Source organism: Pinus tabuliformis, chromosome 2_2 (genome assembly GCF_031772625.1).
Source record: "Pinus tabuliformis cultivar Carrire ecotype Pingquan chromosome 2_2, CPIR1, whole genome shotgun sequence".
NCBI classification, from domain to species: domain Eukaryota; kingdom Viridiplantae; phylum Streptophyta; class Pinopsida; order Pinales; family Pinaceae; genus Pinus; species Pinus tabuliformis.
The window spans coordinates 104,606,988-104,625,265 of record NC_142300.1 but is presented as its reverse complement, the minus strand read 5'-3'; positions in this window follow the sequence as shown (position 1 = coordinate 104,625,265).

Sequence of the window (18,278 nt, the reverse complement as noted above, 5' to 3'; positions counted from 1 at the left end):
GTGCAAAACACACAAAAGGTACGTATGGCAACTTTATATTTGGAACCAAATCAGTTTGTATGGTATCAATGGCTTTGTTCTCGTAAACAATTTATCACTTGGGCAATTTTTACGGAAGAATTGATAGCACATTATGAGGATACAAAAAGCAACACTTTTTTTAGCCAATTGATAAGTCTCAAACAAAAGGGTTCAATAATGGAGCACATTGATGAGTTCCAAAAATTGAACATAAGGGTAAAAGATATTCCAGAGGAGCATAGGATTGATGTGTTCATAGGGTCTTTAAAGGATAATATCCAACATGATGTGCGCCTTTGGGAACCTGATTCATTAGAGAAGGCATTCAGGTTAGCAAGAAAAATGGAAAGCAAAATTATGGCAACTAGGAAGCATACCGTTCACAACTATAAAGACGGAAGTGTTGTTGCCCATAGTCTTCCACAACCTACAAGGTTGACACCACAACAATTGGAAGAAAAAAGAGCAAAAGGGCTTTGTTACAATTGTGATAGCAAATACAGAAGAGGTCATAAGTGTGCTGAGAAGAAATTATTCTACATAGATTGTGAAGGGGAAGAAGAAAAGGAGCAAGAAAGGTCAAAAGAAGAGGATATATTCCAGGAACAAAGCCTAGATGAAGAACAAATAAATCCGACCATATCTTGTAATGCATTGGCAGGAATTACCACTCCTCAAACCATCAAGATAGTAGGACAAATCAAGAAGAAAAAGGTAATAGTGTTGATTGATTCAGGAAGCACCCACAATTTTATTCATTGTAGGGTAGCAAAAGAATTGAATTGCTTCCTATATCCAGCACCAGAGTGTCAAGTGATGATTGCAAATGGAGGAACAATAAATTGTTCTGGAAAGTGCCATAATATCAAGCTATCCATGGGAGAATATGTATTGACTAGCCCAATGCTTTCCATTCCAATGGGAGGTGCTGATGTTGTACTAGGAGTCCAATGGCTACAATCCTTGGGTACAATAGCTTTTAATTTTCAAGAACTTTTCATGAAATTTTCTGTGGAAGGAAAGGAAGTTGAATTAAGGGGTATTGCAGGGAAACCAGGAAAGATAATCAGCTCTAATGGCATGACAAAGCTTCTAAAAAAGGAGCAAAGAGGTGTAATTGCACAATTATGTTCACTAGATGTTTCCACATTGGAATCATCTATTTCTCCAGATCTCCAAAAAGTCCTGGACAATCATTCCAAGGTATTTGAGACTCCCAAAGGTCTCCCACCTATGCGTGATCATGATCATGCTATTCATCTGATTCCAGGAAGTGTTCCTCCAAACATCAGGCCGTACAGATATCCCTATGTCCAAAAAAGTGAAATTGAACGTATGGTTGCAGAAATGCTAGAGGCTGGTATAATTCAACCGAGTCAAAGTTCTTTCTCAGCTCCAGTAGTATTGGTGCACAAGAAGGATGGATCATGGCGCATGTGTCCGGATTATAGGGAGCTCAACAAGCTCACTATTAAAGATAAGTTCCCCATTCCTGTTATTGATGAATTACTGGATGAATTGCATGGATCAATTTACTTCACCAAGTTGGATCTTCGTTCAGGATATCATCAAATCAGAATGAAGGTTGAAGACATTCCGAAAACGGCATTTAGAACTCATGAGGGTCATTATGAATTTTTGGTCATGCCTTTTGGCCTTACCAATGCACCTTCAACATTTCAAGGTTTGATGAATTCAATTTTCAAACCATTCCTTAGAAAATTTGTGTTAGTATTTTTTGATGATATACTAATCTACAGCAAGTCTTGGAAGGATCATGTTGAACATGTTGACAGGGTGCTACAACTATTGGAGGAGAAACAATTATATGCAAAAAGATCCAAATTTTTCTTTGGAGTCCAGGAGGTGGAATATTTGGGTCATATTGTATCTCATGAAGGAGTTAAGGTAGACCCTAGCAAAATTAAAGCCATTAAGGAATGGAAAATCCCCACATCCATAAAGCATCTGCGAGGATTTCTTGGGTTGACAGGGTATTATCGCAAGTTTGTTAAGAATTATGGGAGAATAGCAGCACCTCTAACAACATTATTGAAGAAAGATTCATTTTCATGGACTCCGGAAGCAACAAAGGCCTTTGAACATCTTAAAGAGGAAATGTGCCAAGCACCGGTCTTAGCTACACCGGACTTCACAAAAACCTTTATTGTGGAATGTGATGCTTCAGGAAATGGAATTGGTGTTGTTCTAATGCAAGATGAAAGACCCATTGCTTTTGAAAGTCGTCCAATCAAGGGAAAGTTTTTAAGCAAAGCTATTTATGAGAAGGAAATGTTGGCAATACTCCATGCACTTAAGAAATGGCGACCCTACCTAATGGGAAGACACTTCAAGGTAAAAACGGATCATGATAGCCTTAAATACTTTTTAGAACAAAGATTATCCTCTGAAGAGCAACAAAAGTGGGTCACAAAGATGTTGGGTTATGACTTTGAAATCATCTACAAAAAAGGCAAGAAAAATGTTGTGGCAGATGCACTCTCAAGAAAGGATGAGGATGTGGAAGCATTGTTGTGTGCCATTTCTATTATCCAACCAGATTGGATAAACGAAGCAAGGGAGGAATGGAAGAATGACGAAGAAGTGTGGGCACTTATTCGAAAGTTACAACAAGATTCCAGTACTTCTGATACATTTAGCTGGCAAAATGATTCGTTATGGTACAAAGATCGCTTATACCTCTGTAAGGATTCCCAGCTAAAACAAAAGATTCTTATGGAATTGCACACTTCTCCCTTAGGAGGGCACTCAGGATTTTTAAAAACTTACCACAGGGTTAAGAAGGAATTTTTTTGGGATGGCCTTAAATTAGATATTCAAAAGTTTGTGGCGGAATGTTTGATTTGCCAGCAAAATAAAGTTGAAACAATTAAGACACCGGGTCTATTACAACCTTTATCCATTCCAAGCCAACGTTGGGAGGAGGTTTCAATGGATTTTATCACAGGTTTACCCAGGTCTGAGGGAAAGAGTGTCATCATGGTGGTAGTTGACAGACTTACCAAGTATGCACACTTTTGTGCATTATCACATCCATTTAAAGCCAGTACAGTTTCTACTGCATTTATGGAAACAGTTCAAAAGCTACATGGAAACCCAAAGATTATTGTAAGTGACAGAGATCCCATTTTCACTGGAAATTTTTGGACAGAATTATTTTCTTGTCTTGGTACTCAGTTAGCTCATAGCTCATCTTATCATCCTCAATCTGATGGGCAAACTGAGATAGTAAACAAATGTTTGGAAGGATATCTTTGTTGCTTTGTATCTGATAAGCAGACACAATGGGTCAAATGGTTGCCTCTGGCTGAATGGTGGTATAACACTTCCTTCCATACAGCAACAAAAATGACCCCATTTATGGCACTTTATGGGTATCAACCACCATCCATCACATCATATTTAAGAGAAAATTCTAAGGTTCAGGCAGTGGAACATCACATCGAACATCAACAACAAGTCCTCCAACTCTTAAAGGATAACCTAGTGTTGGCACAAAATAGAATGAAACAACAGGCAGATCAACATCGCAGTGAAAGAAGTTTTGATGTAGGTGATTGGGTATTCCTACGGCTACAACCATATAAGCAAATGTCCCTAAAGCAAGCTAAGAAGGATAATAAATTATCACCAAAGTATTATGGTCCGTACAAGGTGTTGCAAAAGATTGGTACTATGGCATACAAATTGGAGCTTCCTGCAGCTTCTCGATTGCACCCAGTTTTCCATGTTTCATGTTTAAAGAAGGTTATAGGTGACAAGCTCCCAATTCAAACAATATTGCCAGAACTTGACGAGGAAGGAAAAATTATATTGGAACCGGAAGCAGTCACAGAAACAAGAACTCGACAGCTACGAAATCGATCAATTTCAGAGTATCTTATCAAGTGGAAGAACTTATCCGCTGAAGATTCCACATGGGAGGATGAGAATTTTATGCAGAAGTATCCAGAACTACTCAAGCGTTGAGGACAACACTTTTTTGGAGAGGGGCATGTTGGGTCCCTATAATACTAGTGATTACCCCATTACTATTGTAGTTATACCCCTTATTTATATTGTTGTGCCCCTATTACCCCCATATTGTTATTTCTGTGCCCCATAGAATCCCTCTATTGTTATTTTTGTGGCTTTATATTATTATTGTTAGGTCGGCTGGATTATATTGTGACTCCCTAGACTCCTATATATAGAAAGGAGGTTTTGTCATTTGTATCATCCAAGAATTGTTCATTTATGTAATGTAAAGGAGGTTGCCCCCTCGAAGAGGCTGAATTCTAAGGTGTGGATCTCTCTTTTCTATCTTTGTGTGAGCTGGTTTCATAACAGAGAACCACTTCTTTCCCATAAACCAAATTAAAGGGAGAAGTGCCAATGGAGGCTTTTTGTGTTATTTGATCTACCCATAAAGCATATGTCAAAGCTTTGTGCCGATTCTTATTATTTTGGTCAATGGTTTGCTTAATGATTTTGATTAAATTTTTATTTGTTGATTCAGCTAACCCATTCCCCTGTGGGTAATAATTGGCAGAGTATTTGAGTTTAAAACCTCTTTTGAGTGCAAATTCAGTCATAGTATTGCCAGAAAAGTACGATGCATTATCAAACATTAAAGCAGAAGGTAAACCAAACCTGGTGATTATGAACTGATCTATGAAATCGATGATTTTTTCAGCATTAGTTTTCTTGAGAGGAACGGCTTCTACCCATTTAGTAAAATAATCTATAGTTGTAAGGATATACCTATGCTATTTGGAAGAGTGAGGAATGATCTCACCTATTATATCCAGTCCCCATTGATCAAAATGTTGATCGATATTGACTGGTTGCAAAGGCAATGATGGTTTCTTTTTTCTTCCAGCAACAGTTTGACAAATTTGACATTTCCTTACATAGCTATGCACATCTTTAAATAGTGTAGGCCAATAGTACCCTACGCGCAAGATCTTATGTGTTGTAGCATCTCCAGCATAATTTCTACCTGCCAGTCCATCATGGAGTTCCTGCAACACTTTTTCGGCTTTAGATTTCTCAAGACATTGAAGTAGAACAGAATCATAATTCATCCTAAAAAGTACATCATTTACAAGTTGATATTGCTTAGCCTTCAATCTTAGAGCTCTTTTCTTTGTATAATCCAGGTTTGATGGACCATATCCATTCTTTAGATAAAATATGATATCAGCATATAATGAATCAATATCATTTAGGCTTACCTCATACATTTATACTTCTGAAGATGGTATTTCGGAAATAAGCGATGCTCCGACCAGCATTTTGCAAAAGCCTTGACCTTTTACAATATTTGCTGGTTTAATTTCAGCGTCGTATTCTTGTAAGGCAGTAACCCAATTTTCTCTTTTCTCACCCACATCTTTCTGTACTAAGAGATTTCTTACCGCTGGAAATAGTACTATGATCTTTGTATGGGTTTTAAGCAGAAAGGGTCTAAAGTACTTGATCGCTTTAAAAACAACATACGCTTGTTTCTCTACATCATAATAATTTAATTCGGCTCCTTGTAAATTTGAACTGAAAAAGGCAATTGGGGTTTCTGCCTTATCTTGATTTACTTGAGTGAGTATCGCAGCATATGATCTTTCAGAGGCAAATATATACAAATTGAAAGGATTGGAAAAATTTGGAGTTGCTAAAGATGGGGCGTTTACAATCACTTGCTTAATCAGATTAAATACTTGATATTCCTCTTGGCCCCATTTGATGATTGAATTCTTTTTAATCATTGCTTGTAAGGGAGATACAATCCTTGAGAAGTCTGGAACAAACCTCTTGACAAAGTTAATTTGGCCAAGGAAGGATTGCATGGCTTTCTTATTGTGAGGCAAGGGTATTACAGAAATCTCCTTAATTCTATCAGGATCAATATGGATTCCAAATTTTGACACTATAAATCCAAGAAGTTTTCCTTCACTTAATGCAAAAAATGACTTTTTTGGATTAAGTGAAGTCCCATACCTTTGGCAACGTTGGAAGATTTGCTTTAAGTCTCTGAAATGATTACCATGTTTCTTAGAGTATACAGTTATATCATCCAAGTAGATTACTACTAATTTGTTTACTAATCCCTTAAATGCAATGTCCATGGCCCTTTGAAATGTTGTGCCAGCATTGATCAGATCAAAAGGCATCTTTTGATATGCGTAAGTACCCCATTTGGTTCTGAAAGTAGTTTTTAATTGATTTCCAGGATGGACCAAAACTTGGTTGTAGCCGAAGAAACCATCCAAAAAGGACATTAATTCTGATCCTGCGACTGCTTGCAAAATTTGCTCCATGGGAGGCAAGGGAAAGTTATCATTTTGTAAGGCTTTGTTCAAGTTTCGAAAGTCAATGCAAATTCTAATGTCTCCATTTTTCTTTCTGATGGGAACTAAATTAGAAACCCATCTAGAATGTTGAACAAGAAAAATAATTTTGGCTTTCAATAGTTTGTTGAGCTCAGACTTAATCTGGCTTTCCAGATTAGGATGGATCTTCCTCAGCTTTTGCTGGATGGGTTTTTCATCAGTTAATTTTGGGATAGTATGTTGGATGATAGATGTGTTGTAAGTCTTTAGATCATCGTAGTTCCAGGCAAACACACTTTTGTATTGTTTCAAGAGACGGATATAAGCTAATCTTTCTTCTTTGGTTAGGTCAAGACCTAAGTTGATATTCTGCGGCTTGGTATCAGTTCCTATATTTACTAATTCATAGTTCAGATTTGAACTCTGAAGTTTTGAATTGGTAGATCTCTTGAATCAGTCTTTCAAATCATATAGGTCTTCCAACTTGACTACTGACTTTGGTATAGCATTATTACTGCTTTCTTGTTGCAACTGTTCGTCATGTTGGTCCTCGTCAATTATCTGATTAGTGTAAGATCCTTCTGATGTGAGGAAGCTTACAATATCAGGATCATCGTTGAAAATTCTCCAGTTTGTAACATTGTCAGGAATTGAGGGTCTAAAGATTAATTCAATTGAAAATCTGTCTGGGCTATAGTCTTCTGAGGGAATGAGCTTGGAAGCTACATTTGCCAAGAGGTCAGCACTAGCGTTTTGGATTCTGGGAATTGATGAAATATTGAATGCTATAAAATGTTCAGTCAGATCTTGCACTAAAGATTGATAATGCTTTAAATGACCTAATAGGCAATGTATAGTATTTCGTACCTGTCTAATTACAATTTCAGAATCTCCGAAGACTTGTAGATACTTAATGTTTAATCTGATTGCCTTGTATAATCCTTGGACTAAGGCCTCGTACTCTACAGTGTTATTGGTGCAATCGAATTCGAGTCTACAAATTAGCATAGTTTTGTTTCCCTCTGGACTAATTAACACACATCCTACTCCTGCTCCATCGTTAGACTTTGAACCGTCAAAAAATAACTTCCAAAATAAAGATTTATTTACAGGACTATCTATAAAATTAAGACATTTAGAACTATCTGTTTGGGAAAAGTTTTCTACTTGAGACAAAACAGAATGTTCTAAGTAAGGTGAAGTATGAGCATTAAAATTTCCTAAGAAAGAATCAACAGAATAGTTGCCAATTATATTGTTGTTGTATGCTACAGGTTCATTTTCTCTTTCTAATTCTGTTACTATGTATTTTTGATGTCTTTCTCACTCAACCTTTATCTGATTTGGTTTACCAGTATAAGGGAGCCACATATGTGACCAATCGGTAGCAAAGTATCCATGAAGCTTTTCAGACCAATCCCAGCTAAGACTTAAGCCATAAAATTATGGAATGTCTGCAACTATAATATTAATAACTTGACATACCTTTGGATTCGATGATAGCCTTATGGTAAGTTAATTTAGTTCACCAATCACTTCAACCTGTGACCGGTCCAGCTGAACTATACGTAATGTAGACTTTTGCGGCTGAACGTTCAACTTTGCACATATTGATTTAGGCAAGATATTAGATGAAGCTCCTGAATCTACTAAACAATTATGCAAGTTTTTGTTGAAAACTTCATAAGTAAGAAGAAATGGGGGAGTATGAGATCTGGACCTTCCTCCAATTAAAGCGATATCGTTTGGATCAACTTTATTAGTCACATTAGTTGGAGGTCTTCCCATCTCATGGGAAGCTTGTGAGATTACAGCTGCAGGCAGAGGCGCAACAGGTATCGCGTGTAATTCTTTCAAAAGGAGCTTTTGTTGATGTTTTAATTTGCTCAATTCATGAAAGGTAATATTAGCCCTAGTCTTCTTCATGTCTTCTACGATATTATACTCCATTTCATCAGAAACTATCAATGTTTTGGATGGAGTTGGTGAATCGGATTGGACTGGGCTTGTTTGAGTCACTTTGGGTGGCGTTTTCTTACCTGTGACTTTATCTTATATATCGAGCTTGCACTCTTCTGTTTAGGAGTTGGTTGTGGAGTATCTAGTTGATTTCTTCTTCTGGTACTAACCGATGATGCCTCTTGATCCTCTTCATCAGGGAGAATGAAGTCCCACATTCCCTGCACTTCTACAACTTCTTCTTCATCAGTGAGCTCTTCATTGGAAACTTCCTCTTCTTCTTCTTCTGATTCTGCATTTGTAATAGCCTTGGGAGGCTTTGGATCAGTCAAAGGATTTCTTCTATAAGGCTTGTAATGCTTTTTAGAAGAAGTCTTTGCTGCTTGTTTCTTAATATCGACCATCTCATTAGACATGGTTTTCAAACTTTCTGCAATCCTTCTAAATTGAATGGGTCCTTTGGTTGTTTTTTCTTGGGATCTTCTTTAAAAGTGACCTTCTTTGATTTTCATTCATCAACAGCGTTTTTCTTCTCTAGGGCTATGATACGTTTTTCTACCGCTATCGCTTCTTTCATATTATCAGCCAAAGTGGTTTTGGCAACCCTATCGACAAAGATCGTTATGTTTGATGGTAGCGCTGATATGTACCATTCACTTCGAACTTCTTCGCTAGGCTTGGAAGCGGCTGGAATTTTATTCAAAATTTTCTTGAAACGTGAGTTAAAATCTTTGATAGGTTCTCTTGTTTCGGTCTTACGATTCGACAAGTCATTGATCAATATCGCAATAGACCTATCATCACCGAACTTAGTCAAGAATTGTTCTTGGAAAATATCCCAACTAGTGATAGATCCGGATGGTAATGAAAAATACCAGGATTCAGCTGCTCCTTGTAAACTGTAAGGAAAGAGTCGGACAACAGCATCTTCATTAGTGACTCCATTGAGATTTATAGATAACATGAAGTTGTTGATATGTTCTTTTGCTAGCATGCCTCCTTCAGGATTAAACTTAGGCAACCATTTTTCAAGATGGGCCGGTAATTGACTCAAGGGTGCAGGCATTAAGACTGCCCCTGGGTTATTCCATGGATTTTGGGCCATCATTGAACTACTAATAGAAGAAAGCGCAGAAGATGTTCCTTGCGGTTGAGAAGATGAAGATATTACAGTTCCAGATGACTATGAAGGAGATGTTGAAGTTCCAATAGTATGTTGGACAATAATTTGAAGTGGAGGAGTGGATGGTTGACTTCGCAATGGAGAGGTTGAGATGGATGATGATGATGAAAGAGTCTCGCTATGAGACTCTTTAGGTGATTTCCTTGCTCTCTTCCTAGAGGTAATTCAGTTGGTTCAATACCAAACTTTTCACTCTGCAATCGGGTAAGAGGATGAGAAGGGTTATAATGCAAAGTCACACTACCTTGAGATATTTCAGATTTCTGGGGCGATATAGAAAATCGCTGAAGTTTATGGATCAAAGATTCAACTTCAGGAGGTTCAATAGTCAATTTCTCTTAAATGTTTGGGTTGGTGGCAGTGGTTGTTGTTTTATCGACTTCTCGCTCAAGATTTATAGATTCTAAGTGCGATGGAGAAGTCGGGGGAGATGTTGAGGGCAATTTAATCTTTGAATGGTATTTGGATTTAGATTTACTAGCCATTCATAGTTTGGGCCCTCCTAGTGCAAAATATGTTGAAGCCCCGAAAATCAGGTCTACAAGAAGGGGGATACCCACCTGGTCCAGACCTTGGTAAGCAGCTCCTTTTCTGTTTGGGATGGTGGGTCTGACTAGGGATATGGGACCAGTTTCCCAATTTATGTGTGTGTGTGTTGAGAATTGATATTTCTTTTCTAATAATTCCTAAGTAAAATGCTTTTATTCTAAATCTACTCTAACAACATGCAATTTGTATTCTAATGAACAAAAATATCTAATTCTAAAACTAACCCGGGATTTAATCTTTCAATTATGCGATCTAAAATAGTTTCTAACAGCAATTGGTAATAAAGATCATTTAATCGTTATAAGAAAAGAATTCAATAAAGATGAACTGTTTCGTATAAAAATTTAGTCGAACAGTTGTGAAAAACATATCGCATAATAATTCATTCATATATTAAGCACAAATAGAATAGCCATCACCATACAAAAGTGCCAAATGATAACTCAAGCATTCAGGCATTCATATATAAATAACTAAACATGAATATCACTTATACACATAAGCAAAATCGTTAAGAGATAAAAGTATCATTGATAACAAGTTCTACTCATGAGCATCAGTAATAATGATCTATCTCTTCTTACTTCAACATCTACTAAGAGTATAAAAGTGCAATTTCAGTAGCAAATATTAAACACAGATATCAATAAACCTTGTTCCATTCATTCATCAAAACCTCCTCCGAGGGTGCAGAAGTGCATGTTCTAAGGAAACGTTTTTGACAAATTTCAGGACCCTCTAAATGCATGAGAAGGGTTGAAATACTACTAGCTGAATCCTAAAAATAGTCTATTACAAAAATATAGGAGGCGGTTTAAATTACCATCCTCATCTAAGGCAAAAATAAAATTAAAACTAAAACTAAAACTGAATCTAAAAATTACTATCTATGTATCTGTTCTCTGTGGTCGCAAGCATTCAGCATCATCTTGAGGAGAGTTGGTTGGCCGACCTTTGACTTTGGTTGGCCTGCGAAAACAGAATCGGCAAGCGCCGGCGCTATCTTCTTGGTAGAGTTATTGAAGCATTTGAGAGTCATGCATTCACTGTGTGGTTTAACTAAGTACTGCCAGTAAGAATCCCAATTCAACTTAGTTCACCTATTAATGGACTCTGCTCTTTCTTCAGCCTTTTGCCTCCAGCTGGTGTGTAAATGTTGTGCATTTGGGAGAAATTTACCCAACATTTAAATATATCCCTGATAAATACCACTATTTTTAGAACTTGAATTTTGCTTTTAGCCTTTAGCACTTTTTTCCGCAATTTTTCGAACTTTCTGATGACTGAGCATTCAGAGGCTTTCCTTATGTTATCACTCCGGTTGTTCCCAAAAGTTGTAAGAAAGGGAATACGGCCGAGGTAACCACAAACCAATCTTTTAGATACAGATTCTAGCCAATCTGCATCCAGAGAGGGCTGTCCTTTTTTATTTAGCTTTGTTTTTTCAAGGTTTTAGGCTAGTTATGAAGTTCAAGGGTTTTGTTTTGAGTTTGGGTGATGAGATTCAATAGAAGAGTGAGGTAAAACTGAAGAGTTCAGTCCATTGGGCATGATGGAGTCAAAGAAGGATGGCTTCCGGGATTTGGTTTCAAACATAGGATGGCATCACATAGCAAAGTAGTCAAACAATGGAACAATTTAAAGGTTGGAATCATATGGAATGGACTCAAATGGGTGAAGGGCAGTTAAGAATCCTTCATCATATTGAAAGAGGGAAAGTGAAAGCTTACCGACAAAGAGCAATTAAGAATTCTTTATCAAATAATCAACATGAGAGAATCAGGGGAAACAGGAGCAATTAAGAATTCACTGTTTATTCTAATTCTGAAGAAAACACAGAGAATAGTAAAGACTGAAAACAGAGTGCAGCTAAGCAAATTCTAGATTAATCTTTTTCTCTACTATTCAGATCATGAAACACAGATGATATAATAGACAAGAAACTATAAAACACAAGGTAGAAAGTACTCATTGACCCATGGGTTGATTCAAGAATTCTGTGACAGGTCTTCTACATCAATTCTTCTTCCAATAAACCAGACAACAGTTTGATCCCAACAGCGTTTTATTCCAAAGTTCAGTATTTACAACAAAGTCTAGACAAATCTACACATATCCAACCTCTTCAAAACTCTCAGGAAGGGGGTATTTATACAACCAAAATAAGTACAACAAAATGTCTCATCAAAGCTATGAGACAATATCTAAGTTTAACCTAAAGTAATTTACAAGCAAAGTGAAAATAGCTCAGAAAAGATATCTGGTGTTGTGATGGATGGTTGGCTCTTTATGGTTCGGCTTGCAGGTGTCCTAAGTAGCTGTGCGCCGACTGTTTGTAATGATTGTTCTTTAACTTCTGACCTGCTTCGCTTAGTCGGCTCTGATGCTCTTTATTTCTGATTTGATTTGCCTTTACTTCTCCACTGATACTCTTTATGACTGATCTGATACTCTTTGACTTTAATCATCTTCTTTAATGTTGAACCAACCCTGCTCACCGTTGTTCGGAAAAAATGGAACTGCAAGATGTCTTCTCACCGCCTTTCCTCTGGTAAATTCATGTCTCTGACGGTTGCCACTGGCTGGGGTAACAAAATATCCATGTTTATCCTTGTTTCTCTCTTGTACGAGCTTGGGAAATCCCCTGGCTTGCTTTAAACTGTATCAAAGAGTAAGAAAATTGTATTGGAGGGTTGACTGAGGCCGAGCTCCTCGATGGAGCCTCTGTGGTCTGCAGGCGGTTGAAACTGGAGCTGTGAACATTAGTTTCTTGGAGCGCGCAGGCGTTATATGCGGAAAACATGATAAAAATGACCTCTTTTACCCTTTATTGACAAAAATGAATTTTGGCGGGAAAATTTTGATTTTTCGGCCGGGTGGCGTCAGCGGGGGGCACAGAACAGTCGACGTGGCAGGTGACGTCAACAATACGGATGGTGACATGGCGGTGACGTCAGCAGAAGGGTCAGCAAGAGGGTGGTAAGTGGTTTCCCCCTGCACCGCTTTCGGGCTAGGGCGGTTTTGGGCGGAGGGGCAGCGAGCATAGCGGGAGATTGATGCGTGGCACTTTTACGAGAGAAATACCACTATCTCCCCGGGTGGTAAAGTTCAGCGGATGAGGAGGTCGCGATATGATTGTCAGCCGTCGGATGTGGGGCCGGTGATCTGACGGTTGGCGCTTTAGGGGAGATGGCGGATGGTTAATGCGTAGGGGCCGATGCAATAAAAAGTGTTAAACATGTATCGGGGTCGTGTTGATTGGTCCGCGGGGTGATTAAGTTATTTACTTAACCGGAGGTTAACTAACCTTTGAGCGCGCGTCGGGGAGGCTATTAAGGGTTCCAAATGAACCTTCAATCCCTACTTAATTAATGCTATGGTTATAGTTTAACCAGGGGGCGGGGATATTAAAATATGGGGATTATATTATATATAATATGGGATAAGGGTATTGATTTACATGGGATTTATATAAAATAAAGTTAATGAGCTAATATGAATTTTGTGAAAATGGAAAGCGCTAAGCATAATTTTTTGGAATTTTTACATAAAACTTGGCCAAAAAGGGAAGAAAAGGGGTTTTCACAAGGAATAGGGTCAATTTCCTAAGTAAAGTAGCAATTCACTTAGGCAATGAATGAAATGGAATGAGATGCTTTCAAGAGGGATATTAAGCAGATCTTAATATCTCTGGGGGAAATTAGTAAGTGTTCTCTTTTTTGGGGAAAAATATGAATGGGAGATAGACATGCCTCGCTTGAGCTGCTCCAAGAGTATCTGCTTTGCACTTGTGATAGAGGTAAGATTAACACTTTGAGAAACAAAATTTATCACAAGTCTCATTCTGCAACATCAAAACTACCTACCCAACCTACTTTGCCTAGCATTTTTCTTCCCTTTGCTTAGGTGCACTTAGACTAGCAAACCCTTTTCAATCTTCTTTTCTTTTCATGATAAGTCTATCTAAGTCTGCACTTATTTCTTCCAAGGGTTCAGATTAAACAGTTGAGCCCCTTTTCTTCTCTACCTATCTACCTATCTGCCAAGATTAAACAGTTTGGATAGATTTTATTCTCAATCTCTAAAACAGGAAATTGAAACATGAACTGGCCAAGATTAAGCTGTTTGACCATTCATCAATTGTGGAAAAAGTTCAACAAGCTGTACATGATGCTCTATTTACAGAAAATGAAAAAGTAGTGGCATTTGGACTTGCACACTTTCCTGGTCTTTTTTATTTGGGGTTCATTTTTCATTTTTTCTTTTGACCATTTATTTTTTCACCCTTTGATTTTTCTTTTAGGGTATACCCTCTTTACATTTTTTAATTTTTTTGATTTTTTTCATAATATGGAAACCTTTACAGTAAGGAAAGGATGAACATATTACAGAGCTCAACCAGTCAATCATGAATTATGACACCTATTACTATAGGAGTATAACACTGGATCCACTTGGGGATGGATTTCCCTGGTGGAAAGTCAAGAACAGCAGGTCAAATGGCCTTATGAATAGCTTTTACTATGCTCTGAAATCTTCTTTTTGTTGGTTGCTTTATTGTATATATGACAGCAAACTTTCTGAAGCTTAGGGCCTTCTCTTCGGGCTTCAACTGCAGCAAGTTACTATCCAATCCACATTTAAATACATTTTTTCATTTTTTCTTCCTCCTTGAATCCTTCTTGAGCACCTTGTCTCTTGGGCAGGAGCTTTCAGCCTTGGTCCCTTTATCAAAATCTTCTTAATATTTTCCTGCACAACTATGAGATCTGGCCTGAAACAAAAAGGTGCTGCAAATTCGAACCAGATTAGCAAATCATCAAAATCTTGGATTCAAACATTTAAGGATTTATCTCCTAACTCACTAAAAAACTGAATTTTAAAACAAACTGAAATCCTACCTACTTTACTCTAATCATCTTTCTGACTGCTGGTTAGGTAAAATGAAATAAACAATGCAACCACTTAAGCATTATATACATCAGTGTCCTGTGTTGCTTGTGTTTGATGGTGTCTAAAATTGAGATCTTGCAATCAAAGTTGGCTTTATTAACCTGTGAGAAGATAAGGAAATTCCTGATCTCCCTTGCCGAATCTAGAAACTGTACAAAAGGATCCTGAAAAATATTTACACTAATCTCAAACTGATTCAAACAACTGTACAAATGTTCTGGATAGCTTTCCTGCCTTGGAATTGAGAAATCACCCTTGTCTTTATCACCATGTATGTTTTCAACTATTCTTTGTGGTGATATTTTAACTGATTGTAATGCCTGTCTGTTAAAACCATTATGATCTAGATTTTAACTCTCATAGTCTGTTAATGTAGAAGAATTCTGATTACTTTCATCATTCAACCTTTCAGCTGTTGGATCATAGAGAACTTGGAAGGATTCTTGTAACTTATTGCGCACGGGTTCAAATGGAACTTGACAGATTTCTACAAGTTGCTCTTCTTTTTCTTTAAACAATTCAGATGATTCAAAACAAAGGGGCAAGGAATCAACTTGGAATTTTTGATCATCTATTCCTGCTTCCAAGCTTTCTTCTATAGCCTGATATTTAATGGCATTCTGGGACTGAAAATCTAGATATGATAAATTTTGAACAAAGATTTGATTGCCCTCCAGATGGTTAATATCAGGACTTGTTGACATTTTATTTCTAATTGCATGATAGTTATCTTTGATAAACTGAAATGAATCAAAACAAAATGGTAAGGTTCCTTCACTGATTTCAAAATTTCCTATACTTTCCTCCCCATTGTCTTTGCTTAAATGAACAAGCTGATCACTACTTTCAAGCTATTGAACCTGAATTTCCTTGTTCCACAAATTAGCTTCTGATTCCTTCGCAAGGTTAATTTGGTTTTGAGGAACATAATCATCATCATATTGATCATATTTGGGAGAGCCATTGAAAGAAGAAATGTTATCAAATGCACACAGTAGATCAGGAGATTTCTCCTCCACACATTGCTCTATGAATCTGTCTTCTGATCTATGGTAGATTGAGTTGGTAGAAATTTGTTCGTGAACATCAACCCTTTCTTCTTGTGAAACAAATGTGTCATGATGATTTTGAACAAAGCATTCAACTTTCATTGTGATCTTCTGTATCATTTCCTCTACTTTCTTTATCAAGATGTCAAGTTTTTCCTCTTTCTCTGTTTTCAACTTTTCTTTTCTAATTTTCAGATTAACCTCTACATCCACTGCCATGTTCTGCATCTATTCCATAGTGGAGGGGTTTCTCTCTCTCAGATGAAATTCTATCTCTGAATCAAATGCTCTTGGGTGATGCAGTAGAGCTGAATCAGGGGGAGGTTTTATATTCAATGGTATTGAATGATAGGTTTCATTGAATCTGTCTGAAAATTGTTGTACTGTTTCATCTGGATGTCTTTTTCACTGATTATATTCTTCTATGATCATGAGGAGATTGACCTTGATTATCCATCTATCGAGGAAGAGTTTGAGAAACTGCTCAAGATTTGAGATGCTTGCCTCAGGCAGGGCTTTGAACCAAATCCTGACTTTGCCTTGCAAAGAAAGAGTAAAAATCCTAATACTAACATCCACTTCAAATAAGTTAAGATAATCTTCAAAAACTTGGATATGTTTTTGGGCAGTGACACTATTCTCTCCATCAAATATTGGGAGATACTTGGGATAATCGTTAGGGAAAGCATGGACTGTAGGAGGCAAAATGAGTGGTTTATACCTATCAGGAACTTTATGAGGTACCAGAATATGTTCAGGGATTGGATGATTGGTCTTGATTTTTGGATTCTCCTTAACTGAAAAATGATCTTCATAAGAATTAGAAGATTGTTGTTCAAATGTGTAAGGAGAATTTGCATCTATATTTCTGGAAGGAAAATAATAAAAATTTAATCTAAAGTCATCTCTAAAATACAATATACATTGAAAAATCTTGTCAATGAGAAAGAACATAATGTCTTGGATAACAATCCAAATCAAAAGCCTGATCTTTTCATACAGTTCTTTCAGGTTCATTTCTCCAGTGGAGTCTTGATTGTGAAAATGATGTGGAGTCGCCAGGTGGATGATTTTAACCTTTGTGTGTCTGATCCCTATCCACCATCATAGATCAGATCTAAACCTGTAAAACAATTCTGAAGAAAAGGTTCAGTTTCTCCAGGAAACAAAATTTTGAGATTTTTATGATTATTTTAATTTTTTATGATTTCTTTAAGAGGTTTTAGATATGAGATTTAAACTTTCTTAAAGATTTTATTTGAAACAAGGAACTGATCAAGCATTTGGAACTAACTGTTCAAAACATAAACTAGACCGAAGATAGACTGAAGCAGCATTTATTTACATCTGCAGATGCAAAGCAAAAGCAGTTTCAAAGGCTACCTGGCTAACTTCATCTGTAGTTTATGAAATAAACAACAGTAACAAACAATTATTTAGATTCCCTAGTGGAGTCGCCAATGATGTTATCACTTAGGTTGTTCCCAAAAGTTGTAAGAAAGGAATACGGCCGAGGTAACCACAAACCAATCTTTTAGATACAGATTCTAGCCAATCTGCATCCAGAGAGGGCTCTCTCTTTTTTATTTAGCTTTGTTTTTTAAAGGTTTTAGGCTAGTTATGAAGTTCAAGAGTTTTGTTTTGAGTTTGGGTGATGAGATTCAATAGAACAGTGAGGTAAAACTGAAGAGTTCAATCCATTGGGCATGATGGAGTCAAAGAAGGATGGCTTCCTGGATTTGGCTTCAAACAGAGGATGGCATCACAGAGCAAGGTAGTCAAACAATGGAACAATTTAAAGGCTGGAATCAGATGGAATGGACTCAAATGGGTGAAGGGCAGTTAAGAATCCTTCATCATATTGAAAGAGGGAAAGTGAAAGCTTACCGACAAAGAGCAATTAAGAATTCTTTATCAAATAATCAACATGAGAGAATCAGGGGAAACAGAAGCAATTAAGAATTCACTGTTTATTCTAATTCTGAAGAAAACACAGAAAATAGTAAAGACTGAAAACAGAGTGCAGCTAAGCAAATTTTGGATTAATCTTTTTCTCTACTATTCAGATCATGAAACACAGATGATATAATAGACAAGAAACTATAAAACACAAGGTAGAAAGTACTCATTGATCCATGGGTTGATTCAAGAATTCTGTGACAGGTTTTATGCATCAATTCTTCTTCCAGTAAACCAGACAACAGTTTGATCCCAACAGCTTTTTATTCCAAAGTT